The following is an 11,296-nucleotide window of genomic DNA, read 5'->3' on the forward strand; positions in this document are numbered from 1 at the left end:
GAGCAGCCACGTTCTCACGAAGTTGGCAACGTGTCTCAACAAGGGGTGGACGATGATGAGACACAATTGTCAGGAAGTCAGGAGGAGGAGCAGGGTGCGGAAGAGGAAGACGGCGTGGTGGATGATCCAGTAACTGACCCAACCTGGCAGGAGGATATGCAGAGCGAGGACAGCAGTGCACAGGGGGAGGGAGGCGTAGCATCCCAACAGGCAGTAAGAAGCAGGGTGGTGGCTCCAGGCAGAAGTCAGGCAACCGTTCCCCGGAACAACAACACGACACAAGGTGCCTGTACAAATGTTAGGTCTTCCCGAGTCTGGCAGTTTTTTAAGTTGGATCCAGATGATTCTAAAAAGGCCATTTGCAACACCTGCCGTGCCAGCATCAGCAGGGGTACCAAAACTAGCAGCCTGACCACCACCAGCATGATCAGGCACATGTCAGCCAAGCACCCGACTTTGTGGGAAGTACAACAGAGTCGAGGAGCAGTGCTTGCTAATGTCACTGCTACGTCTTCGCTGGTTGTGCATGCGAGCCAATCCCCTGTCCATGCTGCCTGCGAACAAGCCTCCTCCGGTCCTGCACCTGCAGTTGCCTACTCAGAAATAACACCATCATCAAGCACGTCCTTGTCCCAGCGCAGCGTTCAGTTATCCATTCAGCAAACCTTTGAACGCAGGCGCAAATACACTGCCAACACCCCACATGCCACAGTTCTAAATGCTAACATTTCGCGACTGCTTGCGCTGGAAATGTTGCCTTTTAGGCTGGTGGAGACAGAAGCATTCCGCGACCTGATGGCGGCAGCTGTCCCACGTTACTCGGTCCCCAGCCGCCACTATTTCTCCCGGTGTGCCGTCCCCGCGTTGCATAACCACGTGTCACAAAACATCACACGTGCCCTGAACAACGCTGTTTCACCCAAAGTCCACCTAACCACAGACACGTGGACAAGTGCTTGTGGGCAAGGCCGCTACATCTCGTTGACGGCACACTGGGTTAATATTGTGGAAGCTGGGACCCAGTCTGAGCGAGGGACGGAACACGTCCTTCCCACACCAAGGTTTGCAGGCCCTACCTCAGTCAGTGTTTCACCCACACTCTACAGCTCCGGAATGTCATGCTCTTCAGCCTCCTCCTCCTCCTGCGCATCCTCATCCACTGTACCCTCCACACCAGTCCCAAGCTGGAAGCACTGCAGCACTGCCTCGGCGAAGCGGCAACAGGCTGTGCTGAAGCTAATCTGCATAGGTGACAAACCCCACAATGCAGAAGAGCTGTGGACAGCTCTGAAACAGCAGGCAGATCACTGGCTCACACCTCTGAACCTAAAGCCAGGAAAGGTCGTGTGTGACAATGGCCGGAACCTGGTGGCGGCTTTGAGGCGAGGCCAGCTGACACATGTTCCATGCGTGGCCCATGTGCTCAACCTCGTGGTTCAGCGGTTTCTAAAGTCATACCCAGAGCTGTCTGATCTGCTGGTAAAAGTTCGCCGCCTGTCTGCACATTTTCGAAAGTCACCTACTGCTTCAGCCGGCCTTGCCGGCTTTCAGCGCAGTTTGCATCTTCCGGCTCACAGACTGGTGTGTGATGTCCCCACGCGTTGGAATTCAACTCTGCACATGTTGGTCAGGATATGTGAGCAGAAGAGGGCAGTTGTTGAGTACCTGCATCACCTAAGCCGTCGGGAAATGGGTCAAACTCCACACATAACACCTGAGGAGTGGAGATGGATGTCCGACCTATGTACCATCCTCCAAAACTTTGAGGACTCCACCAAGATGGTGAGTGGTGATGACGCCATTATTAGCGTCACCATACCGCTACTCTGCCTTCTAAAACGGTCTCTGCTCAAAACCAAACATGATGCATTGCAGGCGGAGCGCGATGAGTTGCAGCAAGAAACAGTAGTGGGTGTGGGTGATAACACACAGCCCAGCCTCGTCTCATCACAACGTGCAGTGGAGGACTATGACGAGGAGGAGGATGAAGACATGGAGCAAATCTCCGGCCAAATTGAGGATATGACATGCACACCAGTCATATCCTCGGTTCAGCGTGGCTGGCCAGAGGACAGGGTAGATGAGGAGGAGGAGGAGGAGGAGGACAGCATGTTCAGTCAACGTGTTGGTCAGGCTACTGAAGTCCTGGCTGTTAAGAGTCTGGCGCACATGGCTGACTTTATGGTAAGCTGCCTGTCTCGTGACCCTCGCGTTAAGAACATCTTGGCCGACAATCATTACTGGTTGGTAACACTGTTAGACCCACGCTACAAGGAGAACTTTATGTCTCTTATTCCCGAGGCGGAGAGGTCAACCAAAATGCAGCAGTTCCGGAAGGCCATAGTCACGGAAGTAGGCAAAGCATTCCCCTCACAAAACGCTAGCGGCATAGGTCAGGAATCAGTGGACAACCAAGGCGTACAGCCGAGAGAGGCACAAGTCCAATCCGCCAGAGGTAGGGGAACAGTCTTTAAGATGTGGGACAGTTTTCTCAGCCCCTCACGTACCACAGCCCCTGAGGTGCGGGGTAGTGCCACAAGAAATCCTAAGTTTGCCCAGATGCTCAAGGAGTACCTTGCAGATCGAACAACTGTACTCCGACATTCCTCTGTGCCTTACAATTATTGGGTATCCAAGGTGGACACGTGGCATGAATTGGCTCTCTACGCCTTGGAAGTCCTGGCCTGCCCTGCCGCTAGCGTTTTGTCAGAGCGTGTTTTTAGTGCCGCAGGTGGAATCATTACAGATAAACGCACCCGCCTGTCAACTGAAAATGCTGACAGGCTGACTCTGATCAAGATGAACAAGGGTTGGATTGGGCCAGACTTCACCACACCACCAGCAAATGAGAGCGGAATTTAAAGTTTGTAACGGGAATTTGCCATGTACCTCCAGTCACCCATGGGTACACACTTCTGGACTTTGGATAATCGCTGGACTGCTCCTCCTTCTCCTCATGCGCCACCATGATGACCGTTACAAGAGTTAGGCCTTTGTTTCAGGTATACCCCCAGTGGTAAATTTTTTCGCCCATTCTTTGCAGAATGGACATTACAACGACAGGAGACCCGCTCCTTTGCAATGGGAACAATGTTTTGAGACCCTCATGCACGTCTCTATGCAGGGACAACGTGGAGCCTCCCAATTTTTGGCTGCCCTGCCAAAGGGCTATACTATAATACACCCACTTCCTGACAATGGACACTTAATGTTTTGAGGCCCTCATGCACGTCTCTATCCAGGGACAACGTGGAGCCTCCCAATTTTTGGCTGCCCTGCCTAAGGGCTATACTATAATACACCCACTTCCTGACAATGGACACTTAATGTTTTGAGGCCCTCATGCACGTCTCTATCCAGGGACAACGTGGAGCCTCCCAATTTTTGGCTGCCCTGCCAAAGGGCTATACTATAATACACCCACTTCCTGACAATGGACACTTAATGTTTTGAGGCCCTCATGCACGTCTCTATCCAGGGACAACGTGGAGCCTCCCAATTTTTGGCTGCCCTGCCAAAGGGCTATACTACAAAAGACCCACTTCCTTCCAATGGGCACTTCAGGTTTACAGGCCCTCATGCACGTCTCTATCCAGGGACAACGTGGAGCCTCCCAATTTTTGGCTGCCCTGCCTAAGGGCTATACTATAATACACCCACTTCCTGACAATGGACACTTAATGTTTTGAGGCCCTCATGCATGTCTCTATCCAGGGACAACGTGGAGCCTCCCAATTTTTGGCTGCCCTGCCAAAGGGCTATACTACAAAAGACCCACTTCCTTCCAATGGGCACTTCAGGTTTACAGGCCCTCATGCACGTCTCTATCCAGGGACAACGTGGAGCCTCCCAATTTTTGGCTGCCCTGCCAAAGGGCTATACTACAAAAGACCCACTTCCTTCCAATGGGCACTTCAGGTTTACAGGCCCTCATGCACGTCTCTATCCAGGGACAACGTGGAGCCTCCCAATTTTTGGCTGCCCTGCCTAAGGGCTATACTATAATACACCCACTTCCTGACACTGGACACTTAATGTTTTGAGGCCCTCATGCACGTCTCTATCCAGGGACAACGTGGAGCCTCCCAATTTTTGGCTGCCCTGCCTAAGGGCTATACTACAATAGACCCACTTCCTTACAATGGGCACTTCAGGTTTACAGGCCATCATGCACGTCTGTATGCAGGGGCATTGGTGAACCTCACAATTTTGGACTGCCCTGGCAAAGGAAAATACTACAAAGACTCAGTTCCTCAAAATGGGCACATTAGACTCAGAGGCCTTTATGTACGTCTCTTCTCAGGGACATCGGAGTGCCACACAATGTTTTACGTAAAATCTTTCATGTATTGATCTCAAAAAGTAACATACATTAGCTCTATCTCACTATTGGGTATGTGCCCTTAACATTTCCGCTATGAAAAATCATTTTGGTGTCATTTTGGAAGGTTTTCTGGTGAGTCCGTAAAAATGGCGTAAAACGCGGACAAAATTATTCACAGCTGTGACTTTTGAGTGATAAATGCTTCAAGGGGTCTTCCCCATGCTGTTGCCATGTCATTTGAGCACTCTTCGGAGACTTTTGTGCCATTTTTAGGGTTTCTACATGCTGCCGGTGGTCATTTCACAAAAATACTCGGGTCTCCCATAGGATAACATTGGGCTCGGTGCTCGGGCCGAGTACACGAGTATCTTGGGAGGCTCGGCCCGAGCTTCGAGCACCCGAGCTTTTTAGTACTCGCTCATCACTACTAATAAACCTAAAAAATAAAAATAAATTGAATAAAAATCATGAATGTTGTGTTATAACAGGAAATTCGGTGTAAGAATGAATATCCGGGATGAGAGTTCAGCGAATGAGTTATAGAAATTGTTACAAAAAGGAGTGTGTACGGTTTATGCGTAAATTTTCAGAATGCGTACATGAAAATTATATGTATGTGAGAATGTCCCCCATGCTTTGTAAAAAGTTATTTATGAAAATGTAAATAAAATATATAAAAATGCCTAATTATTTATAATTTATGAGAAAGATATATATGTATGGAAGAATGTTATAAGGTGTCCAAGAACCATAAAGAAAAAGGGTGCATATATAATGTTAGAGGTCTAGAGTTCCACCAGGCTATATCACCCCTAAAGAAATAGAAAGAAGACCTTACTACCTGTGTACCCCAAAAAAAGCTATATTTCGTAGCCAGGATTATGGTGGAGATATGCACAAATGAAATAAGAATATAAAGTAATACAATAAGATTATAAAACCAATATGTGTGCATTCATGCACCACCCGGTACGCTACCCTTGCCAAATTGCTCACTCTAGATCCCCACACGATCCATGAAGCCGTTCCCCCGGTCACACCGCCTGCTGCCGGTTCCCACTCATCCCTGGGGGAGTTAGGCGAGTGGTATCGAGAGCTACATGTCGGCACTGATGATACCCCCATACACCACAAGGAAGGGGTATACCAGGTGGTACAGGAGTATGAGCGGGTTTTTAGCAAGCACCCTCTAGATTTTGGGCAGATTAAAGGGGTTCAACACCACATCCCTACCGGTACACACTCCCCTATTAAAGAGAGATACAGGCCTATTCCCCCTGCGCACTACCAATGCGCCAAAGACATGTTGAGGAACATGAAGGAGGCAGGGGTTATTAGGGACAGCTGTAGTCCCTGGGCCGCTCCGTTGGTGCTGGTTAAGAAGAAGGATGGCACCATGCGGATGTGTGTGGATTACCGGAAGATTAACCAGATAACGCATAAGGATGCTTACCCTCTGCCCCGCATCAAAGAGTCCCTGGCCTCGCTGAGAACCGCTAACTACTTCTCCACCCTTGACCTCACCAGCGGGTACTGGCAGGTGGCCGTGGCACCGGAAGACCGAGAGAAGACTGCCTATGGGACCGTTTTGCTGTACTTGGATGATGTGATTGTGTACTCACAGACGTATGAAGCCCACCTGGAGCACCTAGCCGAGGTGTTCGCGTCCCTTGCCAAGTATGGGATGAAGCTGAAGCCCTCAAAGTGTCATCTGCTGAAACCCAGAGTGCAGTACCTAGGACATGTGGTTGGTGCGGAAGGTGTCGCCCCCAACCCCGAGAAGATCACCGCCATCCAAGACTGGCCGAGACCGACCACAGTGAGGGAAGTGAGGCAGTTTCTGGGCCTGGTGGGATATTACCGTCGCTTCATTAAGGGGTACACAAAGATGGCTGCCCCCATGCAAGACCTCCTCATAGGACAGACCAAGGGTGGTAGATCCCTAGTAGCCCCATTGGTGTGGGAAGAAAAGCATGAGGAATCCTTCCGCCAGCTGAGAACAGCCCTGACCGGAGAGGAAATCCTAGCGTACCCTGACTACAGCCGCCCATTCATCCTCTACACCGACGCCAGCAATGTGGGCTTGGGGGCTGTTCTATCCCAGGTCCAAGACAGAAGGGAAAAGGTAATAGCTTATGCTAGCCGAAAACTCCGACCGACTGAGAGGAACCCTGAGAACTACATCTCCTTCAAGCTTGAGCTCTTGGCACTGGTGTGGGCTATCACCGAGCGGTTCCGCCATTACCTGGCAGCAGCCAAGTTCACCGCGTACACAGACAATAACCTGCTGACCCATCTAGATACGGCCAAGCTGGGCGCGTTGGAGCAGCGGTGGGTGACCAGGTTAGCCAACTACGATTTCACCATCAAGTACCGGGCCGGCCGTACCAACGTCAATGCCAATGCACTCTCCCGGATGCCCCACCTGTCGGAAGAGGGGCCAGAGGATGATGACCTCGAAGAGATCGAGTTGCCTGCATTTCACCGGCCATTCACTGAGAAGGTGCACGTCTACCAACAACGGGTGAACCTGGATCCGCTGCCCCGACAGGACTGGCAGGAAGCTCAGGACCAGGCACCTGCTGTCCGCCTGGTCAAGACTCTAGTGGAACAGGGTTCTGCTGGGATAGACCCTGCTGCCCCTGCCGAAGCCCAACGTCTGTGGCAAGAACGGACCCGGCTATACCTACACCAGGGGAAGTTGTATCGCGAGCTGATTAATCCAAAGACTCACGAGAAGATCCGCCAGCTGGTGATTCCCCAGGCTAACGTGCCCACCGTCCTGCAAGCATACCATGATGGTGCAGTGCACTTCGGGTGGAAGAAGCTAGAGATGTTGTTAAGAGAGCGGTTCTATTGGAGTGGAATGCGGGAATCTGTGGAGGCCTGGTGCCGAGAATGTGGCCCTTGCGCATTGAGAAGGAAGGACGAGGCCAGCCAGAAGGCACCCCTACACCCGTTCATTACACACCAACCGCTGGAGCTGGTTGCCCTTGACCATGTAAAGCTCACCCCCAGCCGAAGTGGGTACACCTACGCTCTGACCATCGCAGACCACTACTCGAGGTTCCTGGTGGTTGTCCCAGTTAAGGACTTAACCGGCCGCACCGCTGCTAAGGCTTTCCAGGCTTATTTCTGTTGACCGCATTGGTACCCGGAGAGGGTGCTTACCGACCAGGGTCCGGCCTTTGAAGCAGAGGTATTCCAGGAATTCTGCCAGTTGTACGGCTGCAAGAAAATCCGGACCACGCCTTACCACGCCCAAACCAATGGCATTTGTGAAAAGATGAACCACTTGGTCCTGGGCCTCCTCAAGACGTTACCACTGGAAGAGCGGAACCTGTGGCTGGAGAAGCTACCTGACCTGGTCGATATGTACAACAACATCCCTTCCAGCTCTACGAAATGCACTCCAGCATACCTGATGAGAGCTCGTCCCGGCCGGCTACCAGTGGATCTGGAAATGGGCTTGGAAGCTTCAGAAGCACTCCTGTCGACAGCTGAATGGGACACTCGGCGGAGGACACAGTACCGACAGGTCCAGGAGTATGTTGAAAAGAACTTGTGCCGGAGTCGGGGACAACAGGAGCAGTGCTTCAACAAGAAGGCGCCTGCCGGTTCCTTCCAACCTGGGGATGTAGTGCTGAAGCGGAAAAGAAGGGCCCACAAGCTGGATGATCAATGGGAAAAAACCCCGTATGTAGTCCAGCCCACAGGATGGGAGAATGAGAAGGCCTACCAGATCAGCCGTGACCAGGGGGGGACTTTGGCCACGGTTTCCCGAGACCACCTGAAGAAGTGCCCACCAGCATTGAGAGTAGCGGATGAGGCTCCAGTTCCCAGTCCAGTGGAGAAGGAAAAAGAGGTAATCCACACCATGATGGGTGATTTTCCAGCAGACTGGCCTACACAGAACGGTGCGGTGATCCTTCCAGTGATACTGTTCCCACAACCCGTGGATGAAGAAATGATGGAAACGGTTAACCGCGAGCCAGTGCCCAGGGATGTACCTGTACCCAGCTCCCCTACGCCTCCGCCTGCCCCACATGATAGCAGGGAGGAGGAACTGACTGTTCCCTCTGCCCCACTGCCTGTCACCACTGACACCGGACCCCGAAGGTCCACTCGCCCCAACCTAGGTAGACCCCCACTTAGGTACAGGGAAACTACTCTTTAAAAGGGGGGGGGCTTTATGTGTTGAGTGTACCAGTTTGAAAGTTTTAAATGATAAGTAAAGATGATCAACCAAAGAAGTTTACCTGATTGAACCGTGATTAAACCGGCCGTTGCCGGCAACTGTTGTCCCCGTAGGGACTGTGCAACCATTGCGTAAGGAACTGCTTACGGACAAGCCCGAGAACTTGCAGGGCAACCACAAACTTAGTGCAATGTAAATAAAAATGTTTGTTGGCTTGACACCGTTACCGCCTCCGGAGAGGCTGATTTGGGAGGATGGGCCTGGAGGAAAGGGATGGCCTAGGCCCGCCACTACCGTAACCGGTGGCGATCCTCCGGGGGTTCAGGGGTCCCCTTGGACGTGGGCCCCCTGAAAGAGACAGAACCCGCTCGGGCAACTTGGTGCTGGACTGGGGTCAAGGGGTGCTGCCCGCTTCTTAGGGGCAGCATCAGGGCCAGGTTGTTTGGGTGGGAGAAGAGCGGAAGCTGTACCGTTGTAAAATGTTTATGATGCTTTTACATGTTTTACCGTTTTATTCTTTTTCAGTTGTGAAAATAAAACCGGTGATGGACGGGCAGCCCGCGGACGGTCTGCATTTTACTATAGGGGAATGTGGCGCCCTGGACAAGCCAGGTCGTCACAGGTACTACACCAACACACTCTACACTCCGGCTAGGCACACCGAAGCTAAACACAAATCCTAGTTGCCTTCCTCCAGGGGCTGATGTCCACACCAGGGGGTGGGCCAGGCGGTTGATCCCACCCACCGAGGAGTTCACAGTCCTGGAGGCGGGAAAAGGAGTCAGATTAGAGATCAGTTTTGGAGTTAGAGAAGTGAAGAGGAGAGGAGACTGACCGTGTCCGGGTGTGTGGCCCGGGCACTCAGCAAGGTTGGCAGACGGTGGTGACCTTCTGCAGGAGAGGCTGATTGGAGTGAACCGTACGGACCGGGGATGGGCGGTGGCCCGCCGGTACCAGATCGGGGAGTGAAGAGAAGCCAGCACCATCCGGCAGGGCCTACGGACCCCGACCAGGCTAGGAGTCGCCGTAAAACCGGTCAAATCCGTTAGCGACAGGAACCTCCAGGGTTTCCCAGCAGTCAAGACCCGATTGAAGGCAACAGCTCACACCGTAGAGGGAAGCACAGTCACCGCCAAGGCTACAGTTCCCAGGGCCAGAGCCTGCGGGCAAAAGGGGCTCCCTCAGCATCCATCCAAGCTGGGGAGCGGGTTACCGGTGGGAAGCCCGCTAGATTTTGGGGGAATAAAAGGGGTCCAACACCACATCCCCACAGGTGCACACCCACCCATCAAAGAGAGCTATAAGCCAATACCACCTTCACATTGCCAGTGTACCAAGGACATGTTGAGCAACATGAAGGCGGCTGGGGTTATCCGTGACAGTTGTAGCCTTTGGGCAGCTCTGTTGATCCTGTTAAAAAAGAAGGACGGCACCACTCCCCGTATTGAGGAATCGCTAGCTGCATTGAGAACTGCAAATTATTTTTCTACCCTTGATCTCACTAGTCACTATTGGCAAGTGTCCGTTGCTGAGGCAGACCGGGAGAAGACCGCCTTCGCCACCCCTATGGGTCTCTGCGAGTTCAAAAGCATGCCCTTCGAGCTGTGCAATGCGCCAGGAACCTTCCAGAGGCTGATGGAATGCTGCTTGGGACAAGATTTTAGGGTGTATAAAAAGGGAGATTAGATCCCGTGATCCCAACGTATTGTTACACCTCTATAAATCACTTGTAAGGCTACATCTGGAATATGGGAACCAGTTTTGGGCTCCACATTTTAATAAGGACATTCAGAAGTTAGAGTCAGTTCAAAGGTGGGCAACTAGACTACTACAAGGAATGGAAGGCCTCCCATATGATGACAAGTTGAAAAAGTTATTAAGTGATTATTGGCTGCAATGGGGCTTTCTGGCTGGTGCCAGCCTCTCTTCTTAGCACACAGGAACCACAATCCCTACACCATGCTTCAATGGATTCTCTCATCCCAGCCCAGTAAAACTACATATTTTACACAGTCATAAGCAGCCAAAAGGGATCTATTCTATTCAATTGCAAATGATCTAGATAAGACTGAGAATAAGATACTGCACGGGACATAGCAGAGTTGGTCAAGTTGAGTGGAGATGAGTTTGCTATTTGGCACAGCTTTTTGCATCAATAAAGCAAGTAAAAGGTGTGAAAGATAAAAAAAAGGGTGAAAGTGTGAAAAGTGAATTGGCCAAATTGAGGTGCATATAAAGTTTTTGCTTTCTTTCAATTCACTAATGGGGCTCATTTGAATCAGGTGAATTGAGTTCTGCTTTTGGAAACTGGGTTAAGAAGGGGTGCACCGGTCCTGGAGGTACTGCAATACCAGGTCAATGCGTGGAGTGGACAGAGCAAGATTTTTTCCATCTCCTTGTTCTAAAAATCCATTTAATATATGGTCCCCAGAGAGGGGACGTATCAGATATTAAACTGATAAGAACAGATTTAATTTTTTTTTTTTCTGTTTATCAGTAGGACTTCAAAATAACAAAGGTGATCGCCTCCCGTTGCCTGGGAACCGTCCAGGCACAAGAGGGCTATGTGTCACCAGAAGGCGCACACACTTCCTCAAGGCCGGCAGACGTGCAATCCCAGGCACCTTCCAGTACCGACCAAGGTAGCGTCCTCCGAAACTACACTTGATCTTAGCCAAAAGGCCGAGAAGCTATAACCCGAATTGGTTACGGCCTTGAGTGGCACCCTGGCCTATACCGGACACATCTTAGGGAGAGGGAGACAAACCCACGCC

General features: G+C 51.4%; 1 pseudogene; it reads right to left on the reverse strand.

Moving 5' to 3' along the window:
• Positions 1 to 10,839: 10,839 nt before the first annotated feature.
• Positions 10,840 to 11,045, reverse strand: LOC142286889 (U2 spliceosomal RNA; annotated as a pseudogene).
• Between the last annotated feature and the right edge of the window lie 251 nt (positions 11,046 to 11,296).

This window comes from Anomaloglossus baeobatrachus, unplaced genomic scaffold (assembly GCF_048569485.1).
Source record: "Anomaloglossus baeobatrachus isolate aAnoBae1 unplaced genomic scaffold, aAnoBae1.hap1 Scaffold_70, whole genome shotgun sequence".
Lineage (NCBI taxonomy): Eukaryota > Metazoa > Chordata > Amphibia > Anura > Aromobatidae > Anomaloglossus > Anomaloglossus baeobatrachus.